Here is a 17609-nt window from a genome sequence, read left to right as displayed (position 1 = left end):
TTTAAGTTTGGATAATGTCTTCTTTATATATAGAGGTACCTATACGTATATGGTACCTGCGGAATTTTGGACTCTTCTGGGAAACGGTGAAATTCAGGGGAGTTCCCCAGTCCTGCTCATCTTTGCAAGCAAGCTGTGCTCCAGCTCTCTGTGGAATCCATCAGACAGAGGAGGAGGGAGGCGTTGGGGTCTGATTTGTCCCTCCCTTTTTGCCATCATTAAGGAGGTGCAATCTGCCACAGAAGGACTGTCATCCCCATCCCAATACTTGTTCTTTAAGCTTACATGAAGATGGATGAAACATTTCTTAAAAGGTGGGGTAATTTAGCTTCCATCCTCCTTAAATACAGTTCCTCTGAAAACGAAGTCCCTGCTGTCTTCCAGTGGATTACTGGTACCAGTGAATGGCACCAGCTCATTGATAAGCTTAGGGAGCACATATCAGACAAACGATGAAGCAAAGCAGATTTCCTGTGATTTTTGTTGAAATGCTTCAATTCTGATCGTAGATCTTCACTTAGTGTGGACTTCTCTTCTAGTGAGGCAAGATACGCAGCTTTATTTCCTGGCGACACGTCTCTTTGATTTTGCCACCGAGTGACCCCCAAAGAGAATACAGGATTTACAAACGAGGTTTCTGGCATGTTGTCCTATACTTCCTTGTCCTCTCACAGCTCCAAACGCCTCTTAAAATAGCTTCGCCAGTGGCTCCCCAACACCTCCCAGGAGCACATCACATTCCAGTGTAAGTGACAGGGGTCTGAGAGAGCATTCTGTCACCTCACTGTGAGTTTCTCTGGACCGTGAAATGCCCAGTGTCCCAGACAAGTCCAGGTCCTCAAGTCACCACCAACTGCTTCTCCTTGCCACTCCTCTGACATCAAATAAAGAAAAAAAAAGACAACCACACAAAAAATGGGCATTTCATTTTGAAAACATTTGTGGTGACACTGATTACGCTTACAGTTAGGACTTAGGAGAGATGACAAAAAAATACAGCTTTGCGACTTGTCTTTTCTTTCTTACTCTAAAAATACTCCACGGGGGCGCCTGGGTGGCTCAGTTGGTTAAGTGTCCGACTTCGGCTCAGGTCATGATCTCACGGTCTGTGAGTTCGAGCCCTGTGTCGGGGTCTGTGCTGACAGCTCAGAGCCTGGAGCCTGCTTCAGATTCTGCGTCCCCCTCTCTTTCTGACCCTCCCCCACTCATGCTCTGTCTCTCTCTGTCTCAAAAATAAATAAACATTAAAAAAAAATTTTAAAGATACTCCACGGACAATCTTCTGTCAATTTGGCAGTAAGGGTGACGACATAGCTTCCCAATGACCTCATGAAATGGGGACGCAGAAGAAAGAAGTGGATTTTGACCTTGTTTTCTAAAAGGCTTCATCCATTATACTTCCCTCTGCTTTTTAAAAAAGATGTCTTACATCTCAAGGAACAAATACATTGTGCAATTTGTTTTCAATTATTCTTTATTATGTAAAGTGAAAAGGCTGAGTTGATATCTTCTTACAAGCATCAACAGTATTTAAAAAACCATATCGGTCCTGGGGCACCTGGGTGGCTCTGTCAGTTAAGCGCTGACTTTGGCTCAGGTCACGATCTCACGGTTTGTGAGTTCGAGTCCCACATCGTGCTCTGTGCTGACAGCTCAGAGCCTGGGACCTGCCTCGGATTCTGTGTCTCCCTCTCTCTCTCTGTCCCTCCCCTGCTCGTGCTCTGTCTCTGTCTCTCAAAAATAAACATTAAAAAAAAATAAAAAATAAAATGAAAATTTAAAAAAATCAGTCCAAATAGATACTGCAAAGATTAATGAAAGCCCTAATTATTTACATGCAATTAGTAGCAAAAAAGACAAGATGAGATTTCTAAAACTTCCAGAAAGCAGGAAAGCAACTACTCTCAGGATCAGAGTAACCTGGGAAACCAGGGTCGATTCTTGGCAGGGACCCAAAACGATGACACAATGGTTGATTCATGTTCTGATAGGTTGGCACCATGTCACATCTACCATTAAAGTTTTGATAATCACTCATGTTGGAACCTCTGCCTTTCCACCCAAATCTCGCCACTAATTGAGACCCCTCTGTAAATCATCAAGGAAACAGACGATGGGAAGTGGAGAAAAGAATCAGAAGTCCCACGCAAATAAGGAAGAATTAGAAGGGTTGTTTTTTGTTTGTTTTGTTTTGTTTGGAGCTCAAGTCTTTCTTGGAAGGAATTAAACTCTAAGGTTAAAAATAATCCTGTGGAGCATTTCGTAGCGTAGTCATGGTGAAGGAATGAAATTGACAATGGTTTGGGTATCAGGACGTTCAGACGCCAAATCCTGGCTTTGTCACTTCAACTCGTCGTCACCCACAGGACAAGCCACTAGTACTTCTCGATCACAGTCTCCTTAACTGTAAAATAAGGGTGTCAAACTAGATGAAGTTGGCTTTGCTAAATTCTTGAATGTGAAGCTGAAGGAACTACAGGTAAACTGAAAACAATGCAGTTGTCCCCAAGGTCATATTCTTAACCTCTACTCTGTACTGCCTGACAGTGGGGATGCCTTTTGAGAGACACTGGAGCCTCAAGTCAGGGACAGTGGTCAAAGCCTTTTCTTCTTACACTGTGGAGAAGCAGTGAAGGCCAGTGGAAGATTCCCGAAACCAGGGGAGCACAGGGCTGTGACTGCCGAGGCCGTGGCGGTGCAGGTCCGGGGGAACGCGCAGCCTTAGAGAGGGTCAAAGTGGGTACATGTGGGCCTCTCCTTCCCAGGTGATACTCTTGTGTGATGACAGAGAGGGGTCAGGTCCGAGGGGAAAGTGGGGACGCAAGCAGTGTTAGGCACAAAATAAGTGTTTAGCAAATATCTGCTGGTGAATGAATATGAGAACGAATAAATGAATCCTCCAATTCTATGTATTAGACCAAAGCTGTAGTATGGCAAGTTATCCAATATGGTACTTAGTTTCATGATGTGGATTGTTCTCTATTTTTGGTCATATATTTTGCGGATGGAGTCAAAAAAGACAAACAATCATGAGTCCTGCAAATCCATCCTGGTACAGGGAAAAAGGGTCTGTTTAAATCAAACGTGATCTATGCTGGCTAAAATTTGTTTCGACGTAGGTTCCACATAAAACTAAACAAGTTGTGTTCCTTTAAAAGTTCAGGTCCTAGATATTAATTACATTGAATTTAAATAAAGTAATAATACTACCATATACCTACAAAGATAGCCCATAAAAAAATTTTGCTCAGGTTTAGGTGAAGTGTTGGTCTCCAAAGCAGGAAAATGTGCCAGAAGGAAAGATTTATTCTGAAAAACACTTTTTTTCTCTTTACCTAGAAAGAGAGATTCTTTGAGCTATTTCAGAAAATGATAACTTGCTATTATGAAACCAACAGAAGAAACAATTTGGGGTAGGAAGAAACTTCAAACTTTGAGCATACTAGTGGCACAAAATTATCATTAAATAAATATTTATTGAGCTCTGTTATATGACAAGAATAGATCTGGGCACAAGATTCAATGCTGAAAAGAAGAATTTAAAAAGAAAAAAACAAATCTTGCCCATATGGACCAGGTTTCTTCTAACGAAACCAGAGAATATCAATGACAATTCATTATATAAAGGAGTTAAATATACGATATGTGTGGAAACTGAAGAGTGGGCTCAAGCAAAGACATTAAAAGTCAAGTTAAAAAAGTGGGTATCATAAGCTGCCCAGTGCAAAGGTCATGTCTGAATACCGGGAATGACTAGATCAATGCTATCAAATAACATCACTTTTCCTGAAGGCAGAGAACAGAGAAAAGGGAGGAGGAGTATGAATGAACCTCTTAGGACTCTGTTGACTTCTCAAATAGAAACAAGAATGCTTGGTCTCCTATTGGGTAAAACAAAATAAGATTCATAGCGCTCCATTTACGGGTCAGTAGGAAGTATCTTGGGTAAATTTTTGGTTTTTACTTAGCTTCCTCAGGAGCCCTGACTGCTGAAGCTTGGAAAGTCAACTGGGAAGGAGAAATGGAAAACAAATAGCCCCGTGGTGTCCTTTTTTTTACTTCTTCTTGTATATGCAGACTCAATGGAGTAGAAGAATGACCAAAACTGGATACACAAACCATTTAAGTTTTTCACGAGAAAGGTGAAAGATTTTTGTTGCTGGAATTACCAAATAAGTAATTTAAAAAAACCATCTTATAAAAAATATAATAGAAAGAAAACAAAAACAGTTACATAAAAACCACAAGCCAACTAACAATGCTCTTTTCTCACTAATTGCTGAAATAGTAAAGGGGAAAAAAGAGAATTAAAATATTCACAACATGAGTTCTGCTGTGACTATTATTAGAAAGCTCCAGAATTTAAGAACATGGAACTATATGATTAGAGAAAACCCAACACAAGAATAAAATAATACACGTAATGAAATGAGAAAAAATATTTCTCGAATGCATAGCTAAAAGGTATCTTCAAGAGGTAAGAAAAAATCATTTGCTGATTTAATGAAAATACTAAAGAAAAACCAATGCAATGGAATATTATCCAGCACTAAAAAGCGACGAACTATCAAGCCATGAAAAGGCACGGGGGGAACCTTAAATGCATGTTAGTAAATGAAAAAAGCCCATCTGAAAAGGCTCCATACCCTATGATTCCCAATATATGACATTCTGGAAGGAACGAAACTATAGAGACAATAAAAGGATCCAATGATTGCCAAAGGTTAGGAGGGATGGAGGGATAAATGGGAGAGCACAGAGGATTTTTAGGGCAATGAAACTACTCTTTATTACGCTATCATGGTAGATACATGTCATTACATATTTGTCAAAACCCTGGTGTAAAACTATGGACTTGGGCTGATTATGATGTGTTAAAGTAGGCTCACCTACCATAAGGAATGTACCAGTCTGGTGTAGGGTGTTGACAGTAGGAGAGTGCATAGGGGCAGGGAGTTTAAGGGAACGCGCTGTGTTTTCTCCTTAACTTTGCTGTGAACCTAAATCCATTATAAAAAATACAGTTTATTTAAAAAAAAAAAGCTACTGCAGTAAGAAAAGTTATCTTTCAGTAATTATACAGAGTAATACAAAAATACCCGTTTGAAGTTTAGATAACTGAACTATTGTTACTGCTCCATTTTCAATTATAGTGCAAATGTAAACTAGGGGCACATGGGAGTTTGAGAGGGGAAAAAAAAAGGATTTTAAAAAGTAGCCAAATATTTGTTGCAAGTGGAATGAGTAAGTCACACTAATTTCATTAAGAGCCGCAAACAGGGATAATGACCTTTCGAAAAATCTGACCAATACATGGTGCAGTGATTTCAATGATCTGCAATTTCTAAGTCTTAGGGAAATGAGCTAAGGGATTTACAGCCGCCATCAATTACTTCTGAAAATGCATCCCGTACCAAAAGGTGCCAAAATACAGGAATTGGAGCGATATCTATTAAAGGAGAAGAGAGCAGCGCTGCCAATTATAGCCAAGTCTCTAGACTCAGTATCTACTAAAATAATGGGACCACACCAGAGGGAAAAATATAACAAACCTTAGGCACTCTAAAAGCTACAGAGAGACAGGGGCAATTAAGTAGCAGAGGATTGAGGAACCAAAGAAAGATCCAAGACCATGGGAACTTGCACTGTGGTAAGGAAACAAATGAGCTAGTTAACATCAAAAGAGGACACACCTGACGACCTCTTTTTTTTTTTTCCATGAAAACGACCCCTGGGATTTAATCTGAATGCTTCCATGATCCAAAGACATCGTTTTCTTTTCTTTTCTTTTTTTGAATATGGAAACTTGCTGGAATACAAATATGACCTCTTTTCTGTATCTCTGCTTGAAAATAAAAAACTCAATTGAATTTAATTGAAAATAAAAAAAATCAAGTTTTCAGTAAATTCTTAAAGAGGTAGAAGCCACGGTATCTCCTCATAAATGAAGGAATTTTAAAGAGGAACGCTAAGGATGCGACTTTCCTGAAGGATGTGTTATATAACAAACTAGGAGGGAGAAGAGCAATTATCACTTTAATTAATTAGGGCCCTGTTGTAGGTCCCTTGTGAAAGATAATCCTTGATTAAAAGTGTCAGTGTGTAAAAATATAGACCGATACTGAAATGTGAGAGTGTGAAATTTCAATTAATTGTAAAAAATTAGCTGGTATTGTCATTTACCAGTAGACACTAATGATTCTCTGGAGACTCTGGACATACAAACAAACAGAGTTGACAGTGTAAACAGAAATAGAATCAATCCACTCATGGTTCATCCCTCAAAATAATTCTTTTGGCCTTTTGTGTTTTTAGATCTGCAATGCAGAGGTTAATGTTAAGTAATAGCAATCGTTTTGCAGAGAAATGGAATACACGGAATAATACGAAACAGAAGGAGATGAAATAATATTTTACTAGCACACAGTGTTTTTGCAGGCAACAAAAACTCTCCAACATACATATGCTTTATAAATATTCATGAAATCATATTATCTGCCTTGGGAATTCCATACCTGGAAGCCTTGCTGAGACTCTTTCCCCCGCTGTGCCTGGAAAGAGTTCCCGGGAACGAGGAAGGAGCAAGCATTTTCAAACTGAAGCCTAGAATTAGACTAAGCCAAGCGGTAAGTAGCCACAACACATTCTGAATCTCACCTGAGACCAATTCCTCGAACATAAACTTGGTTTTCATGACTCTCTTTCCTAAACACTAACTCAAGACCCGAAGTGTGATGTGCCTCTCTGTCTTTTTCTCTTCTCCCTCTTTTTCTTTCGCTTTATTATTGAAACTAGATGCCAAATGATAGAATGAGCCATTCTTCATTAAAAAAGAAAACAACCCTGCTTATGGCATAGTAAAACAAAACAAAACAAATTTTAAACTGTTCTTTGACATCAGGTAGGAGACTGATGCCTGTGGCAACAAACTCCCTCTAAGACCTAGAACAAACTTTTCTGTGTCAACGAGCTCCAGCTTCTGGACTTACAGAGAAAAAAACAAAGAGCAAACATCTAACACATAGGGTTGGCATGAAGTATAGGAATGATATACGTAAAGAAAGGGCCTGGGTCCTAAAACTTGGTTGGTACCTAAGAAAGAGTGGCTGTTGTTTCCTTGTTTTTGTTGTGATTATGATGGTCACAGAAATGTATCTCGCCCAAAATTTGAAATTTTCCCTCACATGGAAATATCCAGTCACGCTCACTTTAAAATCAAAGCAAAAGTCTAACTCCTTGTTTACCTTCGAGTGACATCCATTGGCCAAGACAACAGAAATTAAACTACATCATCCACCACTCCTTGCCTCCAGTATTCCCAACACACAGTACAAGGGGAGAAAAACAAGTTTGTAACGTTGAGGCTTACATGAGGACATAATTGCCCACTCCACTGATAAAATCTGACAGAAAAGTAATTTTGAGGAAGAAGCAAGAAACTAGCGGCCAGATCTGGGAAACACTTTGGCCCTGGGGCTGCTCTTTATCTTGTCCCTAAAATGAAACCAAGTGTCCTGATGCTCTAAAGAGCACAGTCAAGTAGGATTTTCCTATCATTTTCTATTTTTATGCTGGTTATATGGTAGGAGACTTTTCTCTCTGGAGCAGGTGACGAGCAAGGCACAGGCTCTGAGAAAATCTTCATTGTGTCCCACAATATCCGATTGTGAAATGTATGTTCTTCTCTCTACCAATCAAATTTAGACCATGCTTGGATTTTATGAAGAGGGGGAGAAATCAGTCTTCTTGTAATTCTTTAACTCCCCATCGCACTCCTCCTAAAGATCTCCCCAGTGGTTAAACAGTCAAGAAATAATAGGCTGGTCTTCCTGTATTATTCCATCTTGTTTACTGGCTTGGCATAGTTGGGGAGGCAAGGCAGTAAAGCTCTTTGCTTTATTAAAGTGGTGACCAAAAGTGGTCATTAAAGTTCATGACCAAGGGTGAGCAAAAACATGAAGAAAAATCATTACAACTTTCCTGTTCCTAGAGGAGGGATTATATATGCCAGATCAGTCTGTTACTGAGGATCATGACAGGGCACCACCACTTGGAACCAGTTAACAGTGAAATGTATGGCCATTAACATTTAAGACAATTCCCTCCCTCTTAACACCTCCTCCAGGGCTTCGAGAGAGGAAGAGAATGAGGGCCAGGTGGTTGGCCTGGGTGGCTTAGTAATGGAAACTTGGTCAGAAAACCAGATAGGAGAGAGGTACAGAGGAGCTCTGGAATAATGAAGAAATCTTCCCAGGAAGATGGCAGGGAGAATGAGAGGAATTGTGAAGGGGAACGAGTGAAGCAAAGCAGAGAAACGAAATCAAGTGCTTACGTCTTAAATGGCCAGGGCTGAGTTAACATAAGATAACGCATGTGGGGTCTGTGCCCCTCTCGATAAACAGGTACAGGGGCAGTGAAATGGAAGAGAAGCATCTTTCCCTATGGCTGCCCTCCCGAGTAGTTATTTATCTACTGATGATAAGAGAAAATCAAAGTCTCTGGCCACAACTCGTACGACGTCAGGGCGGCGACGTTCAGGTTGAGCATCCTATCTTTGTTCCTCTTCAATGCCCTTTAGATGCCAATTCTTCAATCTGGTATCATTTAAAATGTGGCCCTGTGATCACCCACCTCAGTATCACCTGAGATGCTAGTTAAAAAATAGATTCCTGGGCCTGACCCCAAACCTGCTACCTTAAAATCTTTGCAAGAGAAACGGTATTTCAATGACTCAACCCGTGAATTAATCTTTGAAAGGCCTTTTTAGGAGACAGTCACGGTTTAAGTTCTTCAGAGTCTGGTCATTCACAGCACTCTACCTGGTAACTCTTGAATACCGACTGCTGAAAACACGACCCCCAGTTCTACCATGAGATCAACACTCAAGGGCGTACAGGGTTCAGAAAAGAGAAGTCCTGGTTTTGAGACTTTTCTGAACCTAGGAAATAGAGAACTTGAAAATATGGCTCTGCTCCCACACTTTCTGCTATTCGTTTCCACTGACAGGAAGAATCCGCATCTTACAATTTTGTTGTTGCTACTGTTGCACATTATCCACAGGCTGGACATGTGAATTTCAACCGGTGTGTGCCCTAGGGAGATGCTTCCAGCTCCCTTGCAACGATGAAAGAGACTGGGAGACGATGCATACTGATGAAATTCCATACTGTTCCTGAAAACATTGGGAAAAGATGAAGCTCCACATTTCCAATCCATTTGAAACTTACGTGTTTATAAAATTACGGCCTCTGTTCTGCTCTCAGATCTCCTGGGCCTCCCTGGGAAGGTCCAGATGCGGCTCTACCAGCAGCATCGGTTAATATCGTGCAAGTTGCCTGACACTTCCACAGGCCAAGCCTTTTGTAAACAGTGCAGTTTACTATCCAAGAACACAATTCAGCCAACCCCACAGAAAATGAAAAACCTGTGTTTTCACGTCCCAAGCACTTTGCTATAACGATCAAGTGCCAGAAGTGTCACTATTCTTATTTTGACTATGCATATCAAAACAACTAACATATACATGTACCCAGAACATATGACACAGTGTGCCTGACTGTGGGAGATTAAATGAGATACAGAGTGTAAAATACTCAGCCACATCATAGCTTTTCTTAGCTACTGTTCTAAGTTTGGGTGATGGCCAGTATACGGGTCACGTTTCTCACTGCTTACTATCCTAATAATAAATTAGATAAAGAGGAGGAAGAAGAAGAGGAGGAGAATAAAGAGAAAAATAAATATACTGGCCAATATTTATTTTGCATTTCTCTCGGGTTGGTCATTATACAGCCGTTTATGTGTATTATCTCCTTGTGCAGTGGGAAAATATAGACACGCAGAGAGAGATAGGACCTGGCAAAAAGGCTTTGGTCAGTTATGGAAGAAGATCTCATGTGGGTTTGAGTTTCAAGTTTACCCGACACAGTTGAGAAACAGTGAAGAATTTTTAACAAGAGAATGACATGTTCAGATTTGCATTTTAGAAAGGTCATGCTGGCAGCGTGAGGCATAGATTGTACTAGGGGAACACTGGAGGTGGGAGACCAGTTAGAAATGCAAGGCTCTGGTGATAGTTCATGTGAGAGAAGCTAAAGGTCTGGAAAAGTTATGTGGATGGAGAGGAGGCAATTCTCAGAGACAGGTTGGACTGGGAGACACCATTAGATGGCGTGAGTAGAATCTGGACAGAGAACACAAGAAGACATTGCTTATTGGAGATCAATGTCACTTCGTCTAATGTGTCATGTAATTTGTGATTAATAATAATGTACAGGGGTGCCTGGGTGGCTCAGTTGGTTAAGCATCCGACTTCAGCTCAGGTCTTGATCTTGCAGTTCATGAGTTCGAGCCCCACGTCAGGCACTGGGCTGACAGCTTGGAGCCTGGAGCCTGCTTTGGATTCTGTGTCTCCCTCTCTCTCTGCCCCTCCCCTGCTCATGCTCTCTCTCTCTCTCTCTCTCAAAAAAAAAAAAAAAAAAAATAATGTACAGATTGACATTACCATTCACACAACAGACAGTAAAACTTTCAAGTTTCTTATATAACAAAACAACCAAAAACTATTTACAATATAAAACTATCTATATCTATATCTATATCTATATCTATATCTATATCTATATCCTATCCAACAAGAAAATGTTCCCATTCTAAAGATAAAAGACTCCCATTTTGAAGTTTTAAAGACTTCAAAATATAGAAGATTCCATTAGATTCTTATTCAGAGATACCTCAGTGGAATCTCTTTGTCTCCCATAGAAATATTTTCACAGCAATTTTAAACATAGAAGGGTATAAATATCCCAGCTTTCCCATAACTTTCTAGAATTCTACAGAGTAAACAGCCCTATGTTCAGGCAATGAATTTCTTCGACTAATCCTTCTGCTTTAAAAAATATACTACTTACAGGTCTTTCTTGCTTTTGTCTATCTCAAATTAAAATTGGAAGTGAAATTTTCTCAAAGTTTAAAAAAGGATGTTCTCGCCCTATCCAAAGTACTGTGCTTCCTGTTCCTGAACACCAGAGGGCATCATTCAGTGAAAGCCAGGATTTGGGAGAGAGGGAAAGACAAGGAATTCCACTGCTAATGAAAGAAACTGATTTTTTAGTGTGTACCCTTATCTACCATGAAGCATTACCATGGTAACAGCACCAGTTAAGATGATTGTATATTTAGGTCACAGTATAAAAGAAGGAGCTTGAACATGAAGGGGGGGGGGGGGGGGAAGGGAAGTGAAATAAAGACAAGAATATATGAAGTGTGGAAGGAAGCAGACCAGCCAGAACCTACCTCACTCGCCCTTTGCCAATGGCTGTTTCCCAGAGCCACATCATGCCTTTCAAAACAAAGGTGGGTAGTAAATTCTAACTAAAATGAAAAGTTGCCACTGGAATTCAGAACCTTGAGCACTAGCAATCTTAATAAATTACGCGGAACTACTTCAGCATGGCAGAACGAAGAGAAAACTAGACTGGAAGTCGGGGTGGGTATGTGTGTTCTCAGGCAGTTCTTGGTCCTCTGAATCACGGTGGAAAAGCCACTTCCCCCACTTCCACACAGATCATGGGTCACTCTAAAAGATACTAACATCCTCCCTCATCCTTGCGCACCAAACAGAAGAAAATCTTAGTACAGCCATAGGCGAAAAGAACATCTGCCAAAACGCCAGGTGATTTCAGTGCCCTTGTTTTCCTTTGCCAGAGGCATTCACTGATTAATCAGAACAAGCATGTTGTGCCAAAGAAGAAGCTAGTTGGCACTGGATCTTTCTTGCTTAGGATTTAGGGGATCCAACAAGCACATGCAGAGTTGAATCAAAAGGATGAGGAGAGGGGCGCCTGGGTGGCTTAGTTGGTTAAGCGTCTGACTTCGGCTCAGGTCATGATCTCGTGGTTTGTCAGTTCGAGCCCCACGTCGGGCTCTGTGCTGACAGCCCAGAGCCTGGAGCCTGATTTGGATTCTGTGTCTCTCTCATGTGCTCTGCCCCTTCCCCTCTCATGCTATGTCTCCCTTTCTCCAAAATAAATAAACGTCAAAAAAAAAAAAATGTTTAAAAAAAAGGATGAGGAGAACAATGCTGAACTCTGGACACCACAGTTCTGACTTCCCCAAACACAGGCAAAATGAATGCTGCCACCATTCCGAGAGCCAATCGGTACAGCACAAGACAACGACTGAAGTGCAACAGGCTGTGCGTTTGCATCCTGGGGCTGCAACTTACAAGCTGTGCAAAACTGGGCCGTTACCTGATGCCGTAACATGGGAAAGATAACATCTTCCTCATAGCACTGTTGCAAGGATAAAATGAGAACTGCTTCATCTATTCGTTCATTCAACACATATTTAATGAGCTCTAGAATGTGCCAGACGCTATCTGAAACAGTGGGGATAAAGCACTAACAGATGATATAATACACGAAAGGTGCTTAGGACAGTGCCAGAGACTTAGAACACAATCTAAAAACTCATTTCCAAGGAAAAATAACCTGCTTCCTTTGTCCCACAGAAAGACACCACCGCCACCACCACGCCCCCCACCCCCCGTGACCTAGCCGAGCTTTGGGGTATACAGTCGGTCCACTGGCTCTGACACCTTACAACAAAAACAGTCCCAACACCCGCCCCATGAACTGAAAGCAGACAAAGTGAAGACAGGGGATAGGACTGAAAGACAGGTAGTAACAGTCACAAGGAGAATATGGACAGTGTTTGATATATAGGAGTCTGAGAAAAATTACCCGGCACTCATACCATGAAACGTCCAGCCAGCTCAAACGTAAGTTTAAACGAGGAAAGCCAGTCCGTCAAGGAAAACGTGTCAGCAAACGTGTCGGTCGGTCTCTAGATCCTACTGAGGAAAGTGAAGAAGGATGAAGATCAGATCACGAGTGGGGTGTGAGTGCTTGGGTGTGGATAAGCACTGACACGCATTCTCTCACAGGCAGACCCCAAACAAAGCCTGACATCAGTGATGCGGGCTCCACCAAGCACTTCTGACGGCACACCCAGCTTCTCGACCTCATTGTTTTCTCTCCCATTCCTCTCTCCACTTCCTGTTATTCTACTGCCCCTCTTCTTCCCTTTTGCACTTGCCTTAACTTTGTCCACTGCTGTGGATCAGAGAGACAGGCACCTCCTCATCAGCCTGCCTCTCCTTCTCCACTGACTCGGGTGCCATGTTTTCCCTGCCAGCCGGCAGGCTGGGGACTGCTGTTTCCTTCAGAACTCAGAGGCTGCCCCTCCCTCCTGTGCCCTTGGCCCTGGGGGCTGGCTGCCCTGGATTGGAAGTGGAAAATGTCACTAGGATGTACCTCCAAGTGCCTGACGTTGGGGTTATCTGCGCAAAGGGGATAGGGTCACATTTGGAGCAATGTCCCCAAATTGAAAGAATGTGGGGACTCATCCTAAAGGGACTTTCACCTACACTTGACTGCTCTTCTTTCCATATCTGCCCCTGATGTTGAGAGCTGTAAAGGTTTTCTTTGGGTTCCCTTGAACTTGAACTATGATAGGGATATTCAAATCCACCTGTGTTGTCACTCCATTCCCTCTCCAGACACCCTGAGGCATCCTTACATAAACAACTATGCCTCTTTTTTTTGTTGGAAGACCAAGCATCTGTCAGGAAGCTCACCCTCAATTTTGGGTCCCAGGAATCTCCCCTCCTCCCACCCTACTTCATTCATAGAGTTTTAAAACCCTAAGCTCACTTGGCGGGAATTTCCACACCTTTTTAAGGGAATTTCCACACCTTTATCTTTCAGGTTTAATTGGCCTATTTGTTTAGCCCAGAAAAAATACAGAATCAACAGAATTTGCTTATGTATGTACTGCCTCAACTGGAACACATTACTAATATTAGCAATAAGCAATAAAAATTCACCTGGCATTAATATGTTACTTCTTGAGACTCTGGTGACGAATCCCGCAAAGCTGTAACCTTGCTGGCACAAGATTCTTCCCTCCATGTGAGGAGAGGCTCAAAAGTCCGGGTTCTAAATTGCAGCCCAGCACCGTTCCCAGCGTGAAACCGTCTCCCGGCCAAATCCACTAGGTTACCTCTATGATTATCAGTCCCCGTGTTGTCACCACCCCAAATACGGCATGCACACGTGCCTAATTGTGGCTTAAAGGGTATCGGCATCATTATTTGCTTATCAGTCAAAATGGAATCTCCTGCCATATGCTTTTCAGTACACCATATACACACACACAGACCGCCAACAACATGCAACGCATGGCCTTTGCCCCAGGACACCGGGTTGAACACCAGGACTTTATGAGCTGCCTCACTTTCAGAGCTCTCTGAATCCAGGGAAACCAGAGGAGCCTGGAGGGAAGTGAGGCGCTCATTACCCCAGAACCCAGCCATTTGGACTTCCCAGGGCGGACTGGGGAGAGGCTGCCCGCCTGCTGCGGGAGGGGGGGGGGGCTGGCCTGAGGCTTGCTGAAGGCAGAGGCCTGGTGTGCCCCAGCCTCTGGCCCCCTCGGAACGCTGTGCTCACAAGAGCGCGACAGCAGGAGCCAGAGCACAGGGCCATTTCCTCCTCCAGAGCCTCCCCACCCTCACCCCACCCCCAAAGTCGACTTTTTCCCAGGCCTTCCCGGTCGCCCCGCGGTTTCCCTCTGGAGTCTGGAGGGCTCCCTCCTCTGAGTGGCCATGGCGGTGGGTGGCCGAGGCCGCAGGTGCCCGGGGCTGCGGAGCCGGGGCTGCGTGCCAGGGCGCGGGCTAGTGTGCGGTAGAGCGTGGGGACGTGTGTTTGTGTCGCTGGCTGCGTGTACTAGGGGACGGCCGAACCACACGGCTGGCTGCCACGTACCCACTGCACCCAGCGCTAGGAGAAAGAGCAAGAAACGCAAAACAAACCGAGAGACAGACAGAGAGAGAGATGGAAAGGAACTAGAAAGTCAATGTGGGGGATTCCGAAGCTCAGGACTGGGAGGCGCCTGGCTCCGGCTGGGCTCGCAGTGCCTGGTCTGGCCAACTCGGAACCCTCCTGTGAATGAGGCCACAGACCTGCCATGGCCGTGAACTGACATAAGGACACGGGAGGGCGGCTTGGGTGAGCTATCGGCGGGCAGCTCTGCTTGCCTGAGGCGTTTACCTCCATTTCTCTGCTCTCCTCCTGCTTCTCTGCACCGACTCCCACAGATATTTCCACACAGGCAACAGCCTTGGTCTCCTGGCCTGGGACTGGTGGTGCCACGGAGCCTCGCAGGGATGATTTTGTGGCTCAAAGCAGCCTCGAGGACAGCGACGGGCAGGAGGGTAGAGAAAGGGATGGGGACGCTGGGGGAGACTGAGGCAGTAGGTACGTGCTGCTTGCTGGGTCACTAACTCGGGGGAGTCTTCCCTTCTCGAAAGCTCTCCCAGGTGAGCCTGCTCCACCCCGCGGGGATGGGGGTCAGGGGCACGGGGCAGAGCGCACAGGTGGGATTCCTGCGCGATCCACCCGGCGCGGGCTTGGACCGCACCTCGCGGGTTCCGCGAGCTACAAGTTAGCGGCGACCACATAGGTCCGCAGGTGCGGACGACGAGGGGCGCTGTGGTTGCAGCGCCTCTAACCGCGACCCCGGACCCGGGGTGAGGTGGGGGTCGGGGGAGTCCGGGCAGGATCCGGGACCTCGCGGGCTCCGGGCTGGGGCAGCGTCCCCAAGCCCAGGCGGATGGATGACCTAGTGTGCAGGACCGAGGTGGGATGGGGTTGCGAGAGGCTTCCCCCTTCCTCCGTCCCGGGATCTTTCCTCGTTCTTATCGCCCCCTGCCCCTTGGCCGAGCAGCAAGCCTCCCTCCCGAGACGTGGCTCGACTGCCCGAGGCGCTGCTCGCAAGGCGGAGCCGGGGGTGCTGTGTGGACCCGGGCGAGCAGGGCCTCCACCCCAAACGCCCGGCAGACGTGGCCAGACCTCCCCCCCGCCCCCCCGCAGCGGGAAGGACCGTGGGAGGCAAGCAAGGGCGACGCTCTCCGAGTCTCTCCCACAACGGCATCTCGGGGAGGGGGCTGGGGGTCGGGGACCGCGGCGGGGCCGGCGGGCTGGAAGGAGGCGCGACGCCCCGCAGGCGCGGCTTCCAGGCTGCCTTAGCCACATTCCGCCGGACTCAGTGACCTGCGGAATCGCGCCCCCGCCCCGCGCTTTGCCTCGTTTGCCCCCTTCCTTCCAGACGCGCCATCACTGCCTTCGGCCCTCCAAGCCCCAGGAGTCAAAGTTTCCATCTTTGAATCTGCACTTACGGAGGACTATGGTCCGATTTCCCAGCACCCCCCACCCCCTCGCCACCTCGATCCCTCCACGCCGGGTCCTGGGGATTGGGAGGGACCAGCCGCGCCAGAGTCCCCCGGCGCGGGCGAGCGGGGAGCCGGGCAGCGTGGCGCCCTTACCTGCCGCGGGTTGTAGCTCCAGCTGCCTCCGGGGCTGCGATTTCCTCGGTGAAGGCTGGCAGGAGCGAGGAGCCCTTAGCAGGTTCGGGGCTGACTGGCCCGGGAAGGAGCTGCGCACCGCTCAGAGTCCGGAGCCGGCCGCCGGCTCGCTTGCTCCCTTGATCTTGCCAGAGAAAAGGGAAAGATTAGTTGGGGCCGCGACGCCCGGAGGGGTGGGGCGGGGAGGCGGGGAGAGAGCGGACCCAAAGGCGCGGACCGGAGCAGCGGGGCGCGGGCGCGCGCGGGCAGAGTCGCGCACCCCACACCGGTCCCGGTCACTTGGCGAGTCTGGAACCCCTTCGCGGTTCAGGCAGGAGTTACACTGGCGCTGCCCCCGCCCTCCACACCGAGCCCCCAAAGGAAACGCGAAGGGGACTTTCAAACCTGGCTTTCGCGGAGACGACGAGTCTGGAGAGCCAAACAGGACCGAGACCTGGATGGACCGGCGAGCCGGGCGGGATTCATTTCTTCACCGAAGTGCTGGGGGAAGTAGTAATTAGTGCGGGGGGGACAACACCTACTTCAGTGCCCCTGGCGATTTCCTGGTGGGATCTGCGGTTTCAAGGCTCTTAGCCAACCTGCAGGCTGGCGTGTGTGTGCGCGCGCGCTCGTGTGTGTGTGTGTGTGTGTGTGTGTGTGTGTGTGTGCACGCGAGCGCGCGCTCGCTCTCCGGAGCGGGTCTCTGCGCCCGGGCGCCTTTGGTATATAGCAGGAGACCCTGTCTGTTTTCCTGCGTGTGTGTGCGATTAGCTGCAATGGGCGGACAGTTTCTGGAGAAGAGAACATTTACAATTTTCTTTCAATATGACAGGATTAGTTGCTGTTGAAGGCGCTCCTCCAATGAAATCTCCTCTGCTCTCTGATTTGGCGGTTCTTCTGAGCAAATATGACAGCCTTTTGTCCGGGCTCCTTTCGCTCCTCCACGTCCATCCCCAGAGCCCAGGTCTCCATCTGCAGTTTCTACACCAGAACCTTGACAGTTACCACCAGCAGCTGCAGCACCATCACCACCCAGTCCCCTTCCTGCAAGTACATGATTGCTGTAAAGGTGACATAGGACACATTGGGAAGAACACAGTGTTGCTTCTCGATTGCGGAAGATGCTTAAGCTCAGTTTTTCCAGGTGGGAAAAATGTTAGAATGCATCCGCTATGCTTTGTAACCATGTAATCGTGCCGAACTGCTC

At 46.0% G+C, this 17609-nt stretch overlaps 1 protein-coding gene across 3 annotated transcripts in view; it reads right to left on the bottom strand.

Moving 5' to 3' along the window:
• CHRM2 (cholinergic receptor muscarinic 2) overlaps positions 1–17382 on the bottom strand; it is a 142779-nt gene extending 125397 nt beyond the window's left edge. For 2 of the 3 annotated variants that reach the window (XM_060633221.3, XM_078438915.2), the window contains exons 1-2: positions 16808–17369; positions 16385–16547 (exon numbers count right to left, since the gene is read on the bottom strand). The gene's annotated coding sequence lies outside the window, so the exon portion shown is untranslated. Of the gene's footprint in view, positions 1–16384; positions 16548–16807 lie in introns of all 3 variants that reach the window. The other variant, XR_013552510.2, reaches the window with a different exon arrangement.
• Between the last annotated feature and the right edge of the window lie 227 nt (positions 17383–17609).

This window comes from Panthera onca, chromosome A2 (assembly GCF_046562875.1).
Source record: "Panthera onca isolate mPanOnc1 chromosome A2, mPanOnc1 haplotype 2, whole genome shotgun sequence".
In the NCBI taxonomy this organism is placed as follows: Eukaryota; Metazoa; Chordata; class Mammalia; order Carnivora; family Felidae; genus Panthera; species Panthera onca.
Note: the sequence above shows the minus strand (reverse complement) of the source record. Positions and strands in the feature narration are given on the sequence as shown.